Here is a 19,472-nt window from a genome sequence, read left to right as displayed (position 1 = left end):
TTGGAGCAAGATGAGAAGAGGGAGGGTACAACCTCAGAGGAGGAGCTAAACAATGCAACTCCAGCAGGTCTGTCTACATATCATAGAATTGTGAAACTCACATGATCTCACCTGCAGGTCATTGACAAACTCTCCATATGATTTGTTTCCTGGTCTTTCCAAAAAAGGTAATACATCGAAAGGCGTGTATAGGCCCGGCGAAATGGAATTAGGCTGATAGACCAGATTAACACATGTAAACTTTATTCCATCACCAAATGGATGGTGAGGGTTACATAGATAGAATGACTGTCACGTCCTGACCATAGAGAGCCTTTATTTTCTATGGTAGAGTAGGTCAGGGCGTGACTGGGGGTTAGTCTAGTTTATTATTTCTATGTTGGGTTCTAGTTTTGTTTTTCTATGTTGGTGATGTTGTATGATTCCCAATTAGAGGCAGCCGGTAATCGTTGTCTCTAATTGGGGATCATACTTAGGTAGCCTTTTTTCCACCTGTGGTTTGTGGGATATTATTTATGTGTAGTTGCATGTTAGCACGCTATTGTCGTCATGTTTCGTTTATTGTTTTGTGGTTCACTTACTTTAAATAAAAGATGTGGAAACCATATCGTGCTGCAGTTTGGTCCGATAATTATTCAAGTGAATGTGACATTGAGGTTAAATCTAATCATATTTGGTATTTGATTGTGTTACTAAAGATCTTCAGAAATCCCCCTCTGTTGTCTATATACTTTGAAAACTCTATAAATATCATATAAAAAGTTAATAAATTACTGATTGACATATTTACATCTCCAATCATATATAATAACTTTTTAGACACTTGGTGTTCCACATTTTATGTTTTATTTGTTTAGTGTGAGTCAATGATGGTCAGGTAAATGGTCTGGTAAAACTATCTGCAGTGCAGACAGTGGGAGAAAGAACAGGTCAGGCTGGATCCCAATAATCCCTCTGCCACTTGAGGTTACAAAGGTCAGTTTACACATTCCAAAAACAGAATACATTTCCAATCTCTGTAAAAGTCTGAAAACCTCTTCTTGAATAGAGGGAAGCATAACTAACAGAAGTCACCTAACTAACAGAAGTCACCTTAGCCCTGCATATACAGATACTTTAAATATTTAAAAATATGCTTTTTCATCATAGTCCTATATTTGTATATCATGTGTAGTCTAAGCCAGAAATTGACCCACAATTTAATTTGCTCCCCAAAAGTTTTTTTGTCATTTCATTTGTAAGATTTTCAAGGATTTGAGTGGAAATCTGCTGCCCCACCCCCCCACTCTCGATGGGTTAGTATGTCTCATTTCTCCTTTAAATTGATCAAATGAGGTTCACTACCCATGGTGCTACTGACAAATCTACAAAGGTATGGCAGCCTTTCAATTCATTTGTAATCAGATCCCCATCTCTGGCTTTTGAATGACTATAGTTTATTCTTCCCAAAGGACGTCATGACTCAAGCGTTGCATTTGTTAATAAATGTTGAAGTGGCAAGTACATAGTGTTCCATTTGCTACAGTTTTACAAATAAACGTTTGTTGACAGAAGAGACCTCTGACACATTTTATCCACAAAACATGACTTGTTCTTTTACCTAAAAGTAAACTGACTAAAGATTGTCTTTATCAGCATCTATAGAACGTGTCAAGTAGTTTCTGTGGCCCCCCCCTCAAGTTGTTCCATACGCAGAAAAAGCTTATTTTTCTCAAAATCTGAGCACAAATGTGTTTACATCCCTGTTGGTGAGCACCACAGATGCCTGAAGCTTCTGCGGTGGTGTTCAAATGTAGGCCTTGGCACTCATTCTGATCTCATTCCCGATGATCAGTGCTTTAGTTTATTATCTTGCTGTCCAAAGGTACTGAATTTGCGATGCACCCGACTGTCCACGTTGTTCTGTGCAATAGCCTTTTGATTTGAAAAGTTTTAGTGTGTACTAGGCTATTTGATTTAATGTATATGCACTATATATACTAAAATATGTGGACACTGTAAATTAGTGGATTCGGCTATTTCAGCCACACCCGTTGCTTACAGGGAAATAAAATTGAGAACACAGCCATGCAATCTCCATAAACAAACATTGTCAGTAGAATGGTTCTTACTGAAGAGCTCAGTGACTGTAAACGTGGCACCGTCATAGGATACCACCTTTCCAACATGTCAGTTTGTCAAATGCCTGCTCTGCCAGAGCTGCCCTGGTCAACTGTAAGTGCTGTTATTGTGAAGTGGAACCGCCTAGGAGCAACAACGTCTCAGCTGCGAAGTGGTAGGCCACACAAGCTCACAGAACGGGACCGCTGAGTGCTGAAGCGCATAGCGTGTAAAAATCCGCTGTCCTCGGTTGCAACCCTCACTACCGAGTCCCACACTGCCTCTGGAAGCAACGTCAGCACAATAACTGTTCATCAGGAGCTTCATGAAATGGGTTTCCATGGCCGAGTACCCGCACACAAGCCTAAGATCACCATGTGCAATGCCAAGGCTAGAGTGGTGTAAAGCTCACCGCCATTGGACTGGAGCAGTGGAAACGCGTTATCTGGATTGATGAATCACGTTTCACCCTCTGGCAGTCCGACGGATGAATCTGGGTTTGGCGGATGCCAGGAAACACTACCTGTCCCAATGCATAGTGCCAACTGTAAAGTTTAGTGGAAGTGGAATAATGGTCTGGGGCTGTTTTTGATGGTTCAGGCATGGCTCATTAGTTCCAGTGAAGGAAAATTTTAACGCTACAGTATTCTAGATAATTCTGTGCTTCCAACTTTGTGGCACAAGTTTGGGGAAGGCTCTGTCCTGTTTCAGCATGACAATGCCCCCTTGCACAAAGTGAGGTCCATACAGAAATGGTTTGTCGAGATCGGTGTGGAAGAACTTGACTGGCCTGCACAGAGCCCTAACATCAACCCCATCGAACACCTTTGGGATGAATTGGAGTGCCGACTGTGAGCTAGGCCTAATCGCCCAACATCAGTGCCCGACCTCACTAATGCTCTTGTGGCTGAATGGAAGCAAGTCCCCGCAGCAATGTTCCAACATCTAGTGGAAAGCCTTCCCAGAAGAGTGGAGGCTGTTATAGCAGCAAAGGGGGTACCAACTCCATAACAATACCTATCATTTTGTAATGAGATGTTCAATGACACGTGTCCACATACTTTTGGTCATATAGTGTTTGTTGAATATGTTGAAATGGAACCAAATCTGTTTCTGTCTTCAGTCCTTTTTAAATAGGCTAGATGGGCTATATTGTCTACTACGGTATAGGTCGAATGTGATAGTCTGTCTATAACCAGCCTGAGTAGGCCTGTAACTCCATTCCTATTCTATTCTGAGTTTAAAGAAATTAATCAACTTGGAAATTAGTTGTTATCAGGCTGGTTAATGCGATTCATGTCTGTTGAATATGGAAGAATCCTTCATTCGGCCCCGCCCCAGCTACTCAGCCAATTAGGAGCCACTACTACGTTGAGGTGATGCGAAATAGTATGCCGTTTAAGTACGTGGTATGCTAGTATGGGTATGCGGATGCAGCCTGCCACAAGTATAGAATACATATCATTGTCCATGGTTCTGAAATTGTGATATGTCTATCAAAAACATTTTCTTAAGCAATCCGAGTTGGGGCAGTTGGACATTGAAAGTTGGTGTAAAGGATCGGACCCTTTTATTTCAATTTTCACCTAAAATGAGATCCCCAAATCTAACTGCCTGTAGCGCAGGACCTTAAAGCAAGGATATGCATATTCTTGGTACCATTTGAAAGGAAACACTTTGAAGTTTGTGGAAATGTGAAAGGAATGTAGGAGAATATAACACATTAGATCTGGTAAAAAGATAATACAAAGAAAAAAAATATATATATATATATATTTTTTTGTATCATCTTTGAAATGCAAGAGAAAGGCCAAAATGTATTATTCTAGCTGACGTGCAATTTTGATTTTGGCCACTAGATGGCAGCAGTGTATGTGCAACGTTTTAGACTGATCCAATGAGCCATTGTATTTCTGTTCAACATTTTGTATCAAGACTGCCCAAATGTGCCTAATTTGTTCATTGATAACTTTGCATGTTCAAAACTGTGCACTCTCCTCAAACAATAGCATGGTATTCTTTCAATGTAGTAGCTGTAGATATATATTCTTGTTAATCAATGTAGATTAACAAGAATATAAGCTTTCTGCCAATATCTGATATGTCTATGTCCTGGGAAATTATTTTGTTACTTACAACCTCATGCTAATAGCATTAGCCTACGTTGGCTCAACCATCACGCAGGGGACCCACCAATCCTGAAGAGGTTTTTAATAGCTTAAATCGTTTAAGCTCAAACTGGCTCGATGGCTACGTGTGCAGCCAGATGTAAGTTTCAGCACAAACACTGATAGCTAGTCTACATTTCCTCAACCAAGATCAACCCCTCACAACACAAACTGTAGATAATAAGCCCCAAAACATCACTGCTCTAGAGGAGGTCTGCATGGAGAAATGGGCCAAAATATCAGCAACAGTGTGTGAAAACCTTGTGAAGACTTACAGAAAACGTTTGACCTCTGTCATTGCCAACAAAGGGTATATATCTAAGGGTATATATCTCTCCACTGGGATTCTCTGCCTCTAACCCTGTTACAGGGGCTGAGTCACTGGCTTGCTGGTGCTCTTTCATGCCGTCCCTAGGAGGGGTGCGTCACTTGAGTGGGTTGAGTTACTGACGTGATCTTCCTGTCTGGGTTGGCGCCCCCCCTTGGTTTGTGCTGTGGTGGAGACCTTTGTGGGCTATACTCAGCCTTGTCTCAGGATTGTAAGTTGGTGGTTGAGGATTTCCCTCTAGTGGTGCGGGGGCTGTGCTTTGGCAAAGTGGGTGGGGTTATATCCTTCCTATTTGGCCCTGTCCGGGGGTTTCTTCGGATGGGGCCACAGTGTCTCCTGACCGCTCCTGTCTCAGCCTCCAGTATTTATGCTGCAGTAGTTTGTGTCGGGGGGCTAGGGTCAGTTGGTTACCTGGAGTACTTCTCCTGTCTTATCCAGTGTCCTGTGTGATTTTAAGTATGCTCTCTCTAATTCTCTCGTTCTCTCTTTCTCTCTGAGAACCTGAGCCCTAGGACCATACGTCAGGACTACCGGGCATGATGACACCTTGCTGTCCCCAGTCCGCCTGGCCTTGCTGCTATTCCAGTTTCAACTGTTCTGCCTGCGGTTACGGAACCCCTACCTGTCCCAGACCTGCTGTTTTCAACTCTTAATGATCGGCTATGAAAAGCCAACTGAGATTTATTCCTGATTATTATTTGACCATGCTTGTCATTTATGAACATTTTGAAAATCTTGGCTCTCTCTAATTTTCTCCTTCTCTCTTTCTTTCTCTCGGAGGACCTGAGCCCTAGGACCATACGTCGGGACTACCGGCCGTGGTGACTCCTTGCTGTCCCCAGTCCGCCTGGCCTTGCTGCTATTCCAGTTTCAACTGTTCTGCCTGCGGTTATGGAACCCCTACCTGTCCCAGACCTGCTGTTTTCAACTCTTAATGATCGGCTATGAAAAGCCAACTGAGATTTATTCCTGATTATTATTTGACCATGCTTGTCATTTATGGAAATTTTGAAAATCTTGGCTCTCTCTAATTTTCTCCTTCTCTCTTTCTTTCTCTCGGAGGACCTGGGCCCTAGGACCATGCGTCGGGACTGCCGCCCGTGGTGACTCCTTGCTGTCCCCAGTCCGCCTGGCCTTGCTGCTATTCCAGTTTCAGCTGTTCTGCCTGCGGTTATGGAACCGCCACCTGTCCCAGACCTGTTGTTTTTCAACTCTTGATGATCGGCTATGAAAAGCCAACTGAAAATTATTCATGATTATTATTTGACCATGCTTGTCACTTATGAACATTTTTGAACATCTTGGCATAGTTCTGTTATAATCTCCACCCGGCACAGCCAGAAGAGGACTGGCCACCCCTCATAGCCTGGTTCCTCTCTAGGTTTCTTCCTAGGTTTTGGCCTTTCTAGGGAGTTTTTCCTAGCCACCGTGCTTCTACACCTGCATTACTAGCTGTTTGGGGTTTTAGGCTGGGTGTCTGTACAGCACTTCGAGATATTAGCTGATGTACGAAGGGCTATATAAAATAAAATTGATTGATTGATTGATTGTATATAACAAAGTATTGAGATAAACTTTTGTTATTGACCAAATACTTATTTTCCACCATAATTTGCAAATAAATTCATAAAAAATCCTACAATGTGATTTTCTGGATTTTTTTTCCTCATTTTGTCTGTCATAGTTGAAGTGTACCTATGATGAAAATTACAGGCCTCTCTCATCTTTTTAAGTGGGAGAACTTGCACAATTGGTGGCTGACTAAATACTTTTTTTCCCCCACTGTATATAGTACTACAGTAATATAGTACTCACTCTAGCCCACTATAACCACTCCACACCTACACACCACCCCAAAATAGGTAATATTACAGGTTTTGGTTTTTCCATTTATGTTTTGAGGTTGGACTTCAGCACCAATTGGTGTCACCTCATTAGTCAGTATGTGTTACACCTGTGTTGGTTGCTATGCTCTTAGTAGGAAGGTATTTCACCTGTGCTGTCAAAGGTGCAATTTAAGACTGGTTGTTACAGTGCTCCAGTTGTCTTGAGAGATGTGGAGGGTCAACAACTTGTGGGCTCTTAGAAGTTGATTTCTAGAAAAATATTATTTGCCTGATTTCCCTGATTTAATTTTGCTCCACCTTTTTGGTTTGCTTCCTGTCTTTAAGAGTAACCAGAGACAGGGAGTTAAAACTATGGAGTATCCACAGATGTGGGAGGGGCCTTATTGTCATATTTCCCAGCATGCTCTGTTGCAGGTAGATTGTTCTGAATTGTTTGTTTTAATGTCTGTGTTTTCGCATGTATTGTACCAGTCAAAAGTTTGGACACACCTACTCATTCCAGGGTTTTTCTTTACTTGTACTGTTTTCTACATTGTAGAATAATAGTGAAGACATCAGAACTATGAAATAACAGATGGAGTCATGTATTAACCATAAATGTGTCAAACAAATCAAAATATATTTTATATTTGAAATTCTTCAAAGTAGCCACCCTTTGCCTTGATGACAGCTTTGCACACGCTTGGCATTCTCTCAACCAGCTTCATGAGGTAGTCACCTGGAATGCATTTCAAATAACAGGTGTGCCTTGTTAAAAGTTAATTTGTGGAATTTCTTTCGTTCTTAATGCTTTTCAGCCAATCAGTTGTGTTGTGACAAGGTAGGGGTGGCATACAGAAGCTAGCCCTATTTGGTAAAATATCAAGTCCATATTATGGCAAGAACAGCTCAAATGAGCAAGGAGAAAGGACAGTCTATCATTACTTTAAGACGTGAAGGTCAGTCAATCTGGAACATTTCAAGAACTTTGAACATTTCTTCATGTGCAGTCGCAAAAACCATCTAGCACTAAGATGAAACTGGCTCTCATGAGGACTGCCACAGGAAAGGAAGACCCAGAGTTACCTCTGCTGCAGAGGATAAGTTCATTGGAGTTACTAGCCTCAGAAATTGCAGCCCAAATAAATGCTTCACAGAGTTCAAATAATAGATATATCTCAAGATCAACTGTTCAGAGGAGACTGCGTGAATCAGGCCTTCATGATTGAATTGCTGCAAAGAAACCACTACTAAAGGAAACCAATAATAAGAAGAGATTTGCTTGGGCCAAAAAACACGAGCAGTGGACATTAGACCGGTGGAAATCTGTCATTTGGTCTGATGAGTCCAAATGTGAGATTTTTGGTTCTAACCGCTGTGTCTTTGTGAGACGGAGTGTAGGTGAACGGATGATCGCTGCATGTGTAGTTCCCACCTTGAAGCATGGAGGAGGAGGTGTGAAGGTGTGGGGGTGCTCAAGGCACACTTAACCAGCATGGCTACCACAGCATTCTGCAGCGATACACTTTCCCATCTGGTTTGCGCTTAGTCCCACTATCATTTGTTTTTCAACAGGACAATGACCCAAAACACATCTCCAGGCTGTGTAAGAGCTATTTGTACGAGCTACCAAGAAGGAGTGATGGAGTGCTGCATCAGATGACCTGGCCTACACAGTCACCCAACCTCAACCCAATTGAGGTGGTTTGGGATGAGTCCGACCGCAGAGTGAAGGAAAAACAGCCAACAAGTGCTCAGCATATGTGGGAACTCCTTCAAGACTGTTGGAAAAGCATTCCAGTTGAAGCTGGTTGAGAGAATGCCAAGAGTGGGCTAAGTTGTCATCAAGGCAAAGCGCGGCTACTTTGAAGAATCGAAAATATAAAATATATTTTGTTTTGTTTAACTTTTTGGTTACTACATGATTCCATATGTGCTGTTTTATGGTATTGATGTCTTCACTGTTATTCTACAATGTAGAAAATAGTTTTACATTTTTTTTAAAACTTGCATGAGTAGGTGTGTCAACTTTTGACTGGTACTGTACATTGATTGTTTTTTATCTTATGCTACACAATGATATGTAACATTTTGCTAATCTAATCTAATCTGTAAGTGGTTGGATTTATTGCAACCTTTACTGAGAAGGCTGACTTGCATTCGGAATGTAAATTGTGGGTAATGTAAAATTGCTGGAAATGATTTCTCTTAAATGGATACCAATAGAGATTGGATTTCCCAAACAAGCCACCATAATACGACACATTAAGAAATACGAAAATGAGATTTTACAACTCAAATGGGACCATATAAACCCCAAATAGTGTTGAGTTTTACAAAATAGAAGTTGAATTAACTCTTGTGATTTATACAGTGACTAAACATTACTCTAAATAATTAACTTTACAAATCTGAACAACAAAGTAACAGAAATATTTTAAATTAATAGTGTACAGAGTGAAATGCAATGACGCAGAGTTTAATATCAACAATAAATTGAGCATATACACCTCTGAAAAAAATGACTCTGTTGCCAGAGTAGGTTTTATTCTCTTTAGACTGGGACCAAATGTTATCTCTGGCAGAGTTACATTTTCTTCAATAAGAGTTCAATTTACTGTGATTTTTATTGTGCGGCTGTCCGGTACACCAGTATCTATAGGCAGACTTTATCTGTATGCTTTATCCCTCCAGCTATCCAAGAAATATGGCTCCATCTTTACGGTTCACTTTGGACCCACAAAAGTGGTGATCCTGGCAGGATACAAGACGGTCAAGCAGGCGCTGGTCAACCATGCAGAGGAGTTTGGGGACAGGGGCATGCTTCCTGTGTTCTAAGATTTCACCAGTGGACATGGTAATGTTGGATAAGTCAAACTTGTAATCCGGTTAACTGTTGCATTCTACACAATGGTCGGTCTTCAGGTGTATTTAGTGCTGTAACTCCAGCACCAAATATTTCACAAAGATATTATTTTCTCATAACATGATTAATTCCTGACACCTGCACAATGTCACTTTTCTACAGGTATTCTGTTTGCCAATGGAGACTCATGGAAAGAGATGAGACGCTTTGCCGTGGCGAACCTTAGACTTTGGCATGGGCAAGAAAGGAAGTGAAGAGGTAATTCGCTACCTTATTCAATTGTTTGACAAAACATGAGGGTAAAAATTTGAAGTTCCGATTTGTGAAAACCCCAAATAAGATAAGAAATATATACATTTTCTTAGTTTTGCTAATTCTGTTTCTGTTGGGCTTTGTGAGAGGTAAAGCATTTGACACAACCCAGCCAATGAATTATGCTGTCTACAATGTAATCTCCAACATTGTGTATGGCAGCAGGTTTGAATACTCTGACCCCAAGATCCAAGCCACTGTGAATCAAGCCCATGAGAACCTCAGAATTAGTGGCTCTGTTTCAATGCAGGTACATGATGTTTACTTTGTTTCTCACTCTTAGAGAATAATGCCAAGCTGTTCACACTTGACTAAACCAGGAAAATAAAATAAATATTCAATTTGTTGTAGGCTACATTCATGCTTTACTTTTTGTTTTATGGGAAGATAGTTGTACAACATGTTCCCATGGCTGGGCCTTTGGCTGAAAACCAATAAGCTTTTGTTAAAGAATATTGACAACAAGAAGGAAATGAGGGAGCTGGGAAATAACGATATGGTCCATGTAATAGAGCAGGGCTCTCCAACCCAAATCCTGGAGGTTTTCACTCCAACCTTAACTAACACACCTGATTCAAATAATTAGCTGGTTGATAATCTGAATCAGGTTAGTTATAACTGGGGTTGTAGCGAAAACCTACTGGAGGGTAGCGCTCCAGGAACAAGGTCGGAGTTAAAACAAACAGTATGGTAACTCTCCATTAGCAGGGTTGGAGTAAATATATACAGGATGGTAACTCTCCAGGAACATGCTTCGAGTTAAAACCTACAGGATGGTATCTCTCCGGGAACAGGTTTAGAGTTAAAACCTACAGGATGGTAACTCTCCGGGAACAGGTTTAGAGTTAAAACCTACAGGAGAGTAGCTCTACTACAGGAACAGGGTTGGAGTTAAAACGTATAGGAAGATACAGTATCTCTCCAGGAACAGGGTTGGAGAGCCCTGTGATAGGACGGTATAAAGAAAAAGATAGCTGAAATAGCAGTGGGCTGCACTCAATCCCATGCCGCAGTGGTATGTGTTCTGGAGGCTAGACCATCCTAAGCCACGCCCCTTGTGACTTTTGAGGGGAAAACAAATAATTCCTCCCCTTTTAAAATGCATTATCTGTGTTTTTATGTATGTACAATATGAATAAGGAATCAGGCAACATAAACACTCATCACCATGACATCTTCTGTTTTCTGCTGTTACTGACACCACAGGGACAACCCTACGCTGGGTTTTGATGCTAATGACCAAGAACCCCCTTATACAGGGTAAGTATCAATGTGCACACACATCCACAGACAGTGCAGTTGATTAAAGTAATGCAAGATAATCAACATTTTACTTCCTGTTAACATTGGCAAATGGCCCACCTGTGTTTTACCCAAGCAAAACTGTTTTGGAACGGGGAATCCTGGTTCGAGAAAAGTGTTCAAGCAATCGAGAAAACCTATATAAGGTAAATGTTCTCTGAAGGTAATCAATTTGGCCCTTCCTCTTCCTATATTTTACAGACCGGGTCCAGGAGGAGATCAGTAGCGTCATAGGAAGTTGTCAGCCCTTGGTAGAGGACAGGAAGAACTGATGCAGTGATCCATGAGATCCAGTGACTAGCCAACATTTTACCCATGGCCATCCCTCACACCTCCAGGCGAGACATCACCTTCCAGGGCATCATCTTCCACTTCATCAAGAAGGGGATGCTTGTTTCCTCGACTGACATTTGTCCTACAAGACGGGAGCGAATGGGAGAGCTCACACATATTTAACCCCGCCCACTTTCTGGATGAGAAAGGTTGATTTTTCAAGAGGGATGCCTTAATGCCCTACTCTGTAGGCAATTCCACTGTTTGTTTCTTAATTTACACTATCATTCAGCAATTAACTCAATCAGATATTCTATTGTGCTCATTACTTTGGCCCAGAGAGAGCTGAGGGGATGGACGGGTCTGTCACGCCCTGACCGTAGAGAGCTTTTTATGTCTCTATTTTGGTTTGGGTGTGATTAGGTGGGCATTCTATGTTCCCTATTTCTTTGTGTTTGGCCGGGTGCGTTTCTCAATCAGAGGTAGCTGTCTATCGTTGTCTCTGATTGAGAACCATGCTTAGGTAGCTTTTTCCCACATGGTTTTTGTGGGTAGTTGTTTTCTGTTTTGTGTTTCTGCACCTGACAGAACTGTTCATTGTCGTTTTGCTCTTTTGTTATTTTGTTCAAGTGTTTGTTTTGAAATAAATCATGAACACTTACCACGCTGCACTTTGGTCCACACCTTCTTCAACAGACGACCGTTACAGTGTAACGGCAGCCTTCCCTCTCTTCACTAGAAGAGAGGGTGTAACAGGGATCAGACCAACACGCAGCGTAGACAGTGCTCAACATGTTTAATTAAACGAATAAACAGGGAACACTTACAAATACAAAATGTGGCAAACCGATACAGCCCTATCTGGTGCAGAGAAAACACAGAGACAGGAAACAACCACCCACAAAATCCCAACACAAAACAAGCCACCTATATATGATTCCCAAGCCCTGCCACATGAGACGAGCGTCGGAGCCGGTATGGTATGATTCAATCTTAGCCCTGTATTGACGCTTTGCCTGTTTGATGGTTGGTCGCAGGGCATTGCAGGGTTTCTTGTCAGCTTCCGGGTTAGAGTCCAACACCTTGAAAGCGGCAGCTCTACCCTTTAGCTCAGTGCGAATGTTGCCTGTAATCCATGGCTTCTGGTTGGGGTATGTACGTACAGTCACTGTTGGGACGACGTCCTCAATGCACTTATTGATAAAGCCAGTGACTGATGTGGTGTACACCTCAATGCCATTGGAAGAATCCCGGAACATGTTCCAGTCTATGATAGCAAAACAGTCATGTAGTTTAGCATCTGCTTCATCTGACCGCTTTTTTTATAGACCGAGTCGCTGGTGCTTCCTGCTTAAATTTTTGCTTGTAAGCAGGAATCAGGAGGATAGAGTTGTGGTCGGATTTACCAAATGGAGGGCGAGGGAGAGCTTTGTACGCGTCTCTGTGTGTGGAGTACAGGTGATCTATAATTTTTTTCCCTCTGGTTGCACATTTAACATGTTGATAGAAATTTGGTAGAACTGATTTAGGTTTCCCTGCATTAAAGTCTCCGGCCAATAGGACCGCCACCTCTGGGTGAGTGGTTTCCTGTTTGCTTATTTCCTTATACAGCTGACTGAATGCGGTCTTAGTGCCAGCATCTGTCTGTGGTGGTAAATAAACAGCCACGGAAAGTTTAGCTGAGACTTCCTTAGATTTCGTGCACCAGCTGTTTACAAATATGCACAGACCGCCCCCCCCTCCCTCGTCTTACCGGAGTGCGCTGTTCTATCTTGCCGGTGCAGCGTATATCCCACTAGCTGAATATCCATGTCGTCATTCAGCCACGATTCCGTGAAACATAGGATTTAGAAGAGGAGGAATTTGAAGAAGAAGATAGGGAAGAATACAACCCAGAGCATGATGCATCATCTTCAGATGAAGAAATCCCCCAAGCTGAAAGAGAGACATTTTTGTCAAAGAACAGCAAAACAACATGGTCCTTGTCACAATATTACAAGCAGGGCAGGATGGCAGCACAAAACGGCCATAAGAGATGTCTGGGAGAAGTGGGTGGAGCGTCTGCCGTACCTCTACGACCCTGGGCCTGAAGTAACAGTGGATGAGCAACTGGTTCCATTCAGAGGTACATTTTTTTTTCTCATATCTCTAATGTAAGTGATTTTCACTGTTAATTTTATTATGTATTGCTGTAATATCATTAATTTCTGTGATTGTTTTCTGTGACTCTGATACTAATTACTGACAGCAATCTCTTTTGTCAAAAGGTCGCTGTCCTTTCCGGCAAAGTATGGCATCAAGAAATGTGTGGCCTGTGACGCACAATCCAGCTACCCTTGGAAGATGCAAGTCTACAGTACACAGGGAAGCCGACCAGTGGAGGCCCGGAGAAGAACCAGGGGATCCTGGTTGTGCTTGATGTGACAGATGGACTGAGGGGGCACAATGTCACCTTTTATGAACTCAGCCAGCAGCTCCTGAAGAGGAAGATCACCATGGTTGGCACAGTTAGAAAGAACAAGCCTGAGCTCCCTCTACACTTCTCACAACAAGGCCTTCTCATCAAAGTTTGCATCCAACCCCACCACCACTCTAGTTTCTCACCTCCCAAAGAGGAACAAGAATGTGATCCCCCTGAGCACACTGCACAAAACGACTGAGATCAGTGATCATGAGGAAAGGAAGCCAGCCATCATCCTGGACTACAACCACAACAAAGGAGGCATGGACAACCTGGGCAAGGTGTTTTGTTTAGTTTATTAATTCGACCATTTAAAAAAACAAGGACACATAAAACTTAAAATGCACATGAATAAAATTGTCGAGGATAATTGGCTCTGGGAGCAGGCACCGGACTCAACAGGCTGGAGAGACATGCAGGAGGCCTTGTCCTTGGCCGAGGCACCGGATACACTGGTACGTGGAGGCGTACCGGCGGTCTCGAGCGCAGAGCTGGCCCCACCCGTTCTGGCTGGATGCCAGCTTCCACCTGGCAAATGCGGGACGCTGGCACCGAGCACACCGGCCTGTGAATGCCCCGCCTCGACACCGTGAGCATCACCCCATAGCACGGGGCCTGACCAGTCCCATGCTCGCCACGGTAAGCATATATTTTGGGGCTGCGTCGAGCTTCCTTGCCAGCCGTGTTCCCTCGTACCGCTGGTTCCCCTTTCCTGCTGCCTCCACTCTTCTGGCTGCCTCCACTTGTTCCCATGGGAGGTGATCCCTGTATACATTTCTTATACAGTGCCCTCTGTAATTATTGGGACAATGAAGCATTTTTTCTTCTTATGGCTCTATACTCCAGGACTATCCGTTATCATGGTAGCATCCACAATTAATGTAGAAGTGTTTAGGAACATATTCTTATTTACAATAAAAGTGACTCCAAAATGACAATACATTTACTAAGCAGTAACTCCCCTTGATGTACTCTGAACATTTCATGACTCTAGGACCAAGAAAATGGTACTTGCACAGGAAACAGGAAGTAGGAAGTTGTACTCTGATTCAGTTGGCTCCATAGACTATATTCTGCTCACATGCTACAAAGCCTGTTTTAGCATGGGGATTGCCATTGAGGATTTTCACTATTTTAAAGTAGTCATTTTAATTAAAAAGTGTATTAATAGTCAGTAAGAAACTGTAATGTTGAATACAGCCATCTGGAGTAAGTTGTCTGAACAGGCATAAAGCCAAGGTTGGTGATTTACTGCTACCTGCAGTTATGGAATGTTTGCTCAGTAGTATAATTAGTTGGCTGATCCCTCCTGCTGACCTGGATGGAATTCTGTGATCCCTCCTAACCCATAGCAAGTCCCACCCACTTGACTACTTCAAAAGGGTGAATGTCCTCAATGTCATTGCCCATGCTAAAACAGGCTTTGTGACAAGCCATTATGCCAAAGAAGAGCCCTCTTTCCAATGGTTGACTCTCATGTATATTCAGAATGGAGCTTGATGTTTTGGTTAGAAGCAGCTGTCTAACTAGTGTTTTATTTCCTAGTTTTATTGATTGCACCAAGACTGTCATTCTCTATTGAGAAAGTAGAGTAAAAACAGAGTGGACTGAATTGATGCGCAGCCTGTAAGGCGTGAAGTCTCATTGGCCCTAACCGCCATGCCTGTAAATACAGGGTCAGTGTATTCAAACCTGCTGCCATAGACAACGGCCAAGATTATGTTGGAGATGGCGTAATTCAGAGGCTGAGTGGTGTCAAATGCTGTACCTGTGATAAAAAAAGGAAAAGGAAAATGAAAATAAGCATGAGGCCTACTGCCTGGATTCCATAAGCAATGTGATTCAAACTAGAAAAGTGGATTCTTGACCAGGCTCGGTTAAAAAATGTGCCATTTTAGCAATTACAGCCCAATGATACCTGGTGATCTCATTGATAATGTTCTTATTCAAGATAGAATGGGTGACAACATACTTACTGTTTGTAGGCCAAAGAAATCACATAGGTCCACGGCCGAAAGGGTTCAGTCATAGGAGCAGCACACCACCCTGCATCCCACTGCTGGCTTGCTTCTGAAGCTAAGCAGGGTTGGACTTGGATGGGAGACCAGATGCTGCTGGAAGTGGTGTTAGAGGGCCAGTAGGGGGCACCCTTTCCTCTGGTCTAACAAAATATGTCACAGGCCAGTGATTGGGGACGTTGCCCTGTGTAGGGTGCCGTCTTTTGGATGGGACGTTAAACATGTCCTGACTCTCTGTGGTCACTAAAGATCCCATGGCACCAGTGCAGGCTGCTGACATGAAAAATACTTTTCGTGGCTGTTTAATTACCACCACAAACGAATGCTGGCACTAAGACCGCACTCAGTCAGCTGTATAAGGAAATAAGCAAACAGGAAACCACTCACCTAGAGGCGGCGCTTCTAGTGGCCGGAGACTTTAATGCAGGGAAACTTAAACAGTTCTACCAAATCTCTATCAACATGATAAATGTGCAACCAGTGGGAAAAAAATAATAGATTACCTGTACTCCACACAGACACGGACAATGCTATCCCTCGCCCTCCGTTTGGTTGATCCGACAACTACTCTATCCTCTTGATTCCTTTTTCCTCTTGAAAATTAAAATCAGGAAGCACCAGTGACTCAGTCAATAAAATAGTGGTCAGATGAAGCAGATGCTAAACTACAGGACTGTTTTGCTATCATAGACTGGAACATGTTCCGGGATTCTTCCGATGACATTGAGGAGTACACCACATCAGTCACTGGCTTTGTCAATAAGTGCATTGAGGACGTCGTCCCCACAGTGACTATGTACATACCCCAACCAGAAGCCATGGATTACAGGCAACATTCGCACTGAGCTAAAGGGTAGAGCTGCCGCTTTCAAGATGCGGGACTCTAACCCGGAAGCTTACAAGAAATCCCGCTATGCCCTCCGACGAACCATCAAACAGGCAAAGCGTCAATACAGGGCTAAGATTGAATCATACTACACTGGCTCCGACGCTTGTCGGATGTGGCTGGGCTTGCAAACTATTACAGACTACCAAGGGAAGCACAGCCGCGAGCTGCCCAGTGACACGAGCCTACCAGACGAGCTAAACCACTTCTATGCTCGCGTCGAGGCAAGCAACACTGAGGCATGCATGAGAGCACCAGCTGTTCCGGACGACTGTGTGATCAAGCTCTCCGTAGCCGACGTGAGTAAGAACTTTAAACAGGTCAACATGCACAAGGCTGCAGGGCCAGACGGATTACCAGGACATGTGCTCCGGGCATGTGCTGACCAACTGGCAGGTGTCTTCACTGACATTTTCAACATGTCCCTGATTGAATCTGTGATACCAATATGTTTCAAGCAGACCACCATAGTCCCTGTGCCCAAGAACACAAAAGCAACCTGCTTAAATGACTACAGACCCGTGGCACTCACGTCCGTAGCCACGAAGTGCTTTGAAAGGCTGGTAATGGCTCACATCAACATCATTATCCAAGAAACCCTAGACGCACTCCAATTTGGTCCGCCCAGGTCTTACCTAGTGTGCCTAGACATTGAATATACTACGGGTATATGAATGCCCGCGGGCCTCTTGCCTAAGCACTCCCTAGGTGCCTTCCCCCCTGGGAACAAATGAAACAGAATAACAAACAATCCTCTTCACAACAAAACTAACTCAGGTCATTAAAGAAGCTTTGACAAAGCAACAAACACAATGCATACTCACGACCAACATGCTATAACCCCTCAGCCATAAATCTCTCTCTCTCTCTCTCTCTCTCTCTCTCTCTCAGCTTCAGGTGGCAATGGTGATTAGAAACAGCTGTATCTTGATGAGGGGGCGGGGTCAGCTCCAATCATCAATTGGGGCCGACCAATCAGCTGCTTGGGGAGTTTTCAGGAATTTCTCCTGAAACACACACACACTCAAATACAAACCACAACACAGAAACTGGGGAACGTAACAGACGACACAACAGTGGTAGGCCTGATCACCGACAATGACGAGACAGCCTATAGGGACGAGGTCAGAGACCTGGCCGGGTGGTGCCAGAATAACAACCTATCCCTCAACGTAACCAAGACTAAGGAGATGATTGTGGACTACAGGAAAAGGAGCACCGAACACGCCCCCATTCTCATCGACAGGGCTGTAGTGGAGCAGGTTGAGCGCTTCAAGTTCCTTGGTATCCACATCAACAAACTACAATGGTCCAAACACACCAAGACAGTTGTGAAGAGGGCACAACAAAGCCTATCCCCCCCCCCCAGGAAACGAAAAAGATTTGGCATGGGTCCTGAGATCCTCAAAAGGTTCTACAGCTGCAACATTGAGAGCATCCTGACTGGTTGCATCACTGCCTGGTACGTCAATTGCTCGGCCTCCGACTGCAAGGCACTTCAGAGGGTAATGCGTACGGCCCAGTACATCACTAGGGCTAAGCTGCCTGCCATCCAGGACCTCTACACCAGGTGGTATCAGAAGAAGGCCCTAAAAATTGTCAAAGACCCCAGCCACCCCAGTCATAGACTGTTCTCTCTACTACCGCAAGGCAAGCTGTACCGGAGTGCCAAGTCTAGGACCAAAAGGCTTCTCAACAGTTTTTACCCCCAAGCTATAAGACTCCTGAACAGGTAATCAAATGGCTACCAGGACTATTTACATTGTGTGCCCCCCCACCCCCACCCCTCTTTTACGTTGCTGCTACTCTCTGTTTATCTTATATGCATAGTCACTTTAACTATACATTCATGTACATACTACCTAAATTGGCCTGACCAACCAGTGCTCCCGCACATTGGCTAACCGGGCTATCTGCATTGTGTCCCACCACCCTCCGACCCCTCTTTTTAAGCTACTGCTACTCTCTGTTCATCATATACGCATAGTCACTTTAACATTACCTACATGTACATACTACCTCAATAAGCCTGACTAACTGGTGTGTGTATATAGCCTTGGTACTGCTTTTTTCAAATGTCTTTTTACTGTTGTTTTATTTCTTTACTTACCTACACACACACACACACACCTTTTTTCTCTCGAACTATTGGTTAAATAAGTAAGCATTTCACTAAGGTCTACACCTGTTGTATACAGCGCACGTGACAAATAAACTTTGATTTGAAATTGAGGAGGATGGGAGACTCACGGTGTAGGCGCGTAACGCATGGAGACCACAGTGTGTTTCAAAAATCATCAATGATTAATTATTTTAACCTAAAGCATTTAATAAAGACATTTATAGTACAATATTACAGGGAATGAGAGGGCTACACACAGTGTTGGAAAGGGATCACAGCAGTGATTGAATGAGGGTATGTGGCATGAGTTGAGGTGTTCAGAGGCTTGACCAGTGCAGGACAGGATTTCACTGGGAAGACAAAAACAATAACACAAGACACTACACAGTTAGACAAAAGAGCTAAGAATGAGTTAGTCCAAGCAAGGAGTAAAACCTTTGATGTGTAATAATGTGATTGTGTATGTGATTGACTCTACATACAGTAATGAGATAAAATTGATAGGGGTACTCACTGTGCTTGGAAGGGAAACATTCAATGTGGCAGTGGATGAGCGGGCACATGAGACGTTGTGGCTTCAGTTCATGTCAGGAGAAAGTTGACAATGTTAGTGGAGTGGAGAGGTCATCATCTCTTAAATCAGGGAACAGGAGGGGACTTAGCTGTAAATACAAATAGCAGATACGTTCCATTACAGCTGCGCCATCGTAGGTTTGGACGAGTTTCTCTATGAAGTTAAACTCAGACATCTCAACATTCATAAAGTCAAACACAGACTGCGCATCTCGTTCCACTTGACACATCAAAGTA

At 43.3% G+C, this 19,472-nt stretch overlaps 1 pseudogene; it reads left to right on the top strand.

Moving 5' to 3' along the window:
• LOC139580862 (cytochrome P450 2K1-like) overlaps positions 1 to 11,545 on the top strand; it is a 33,177-nt pseudogene extending 21,632 nt beyond the window's left edge.
• Positions 11,546 to 19,472: the final 7,927 nt, after the last annotated feature.

This window comes from Salvelinus alpinus, chromosome 1 (genome assembly GCF_045679555.1).
Source record: "Salvelinus alpinus chromosome 1, SLU_Salpinus.1, whole genome shotgun sequence".
In the NCBI taxonomy this organism is placed as follows: Eukaryota; Metazoa; Chordata; class Actinopteri; order Salmoniformes; family Salmonidae; genus Salvelinus; species Salvelinus alpinus.
This window is presented reverse-complemented; position numbering and strand designations above follow the sequence as displayed.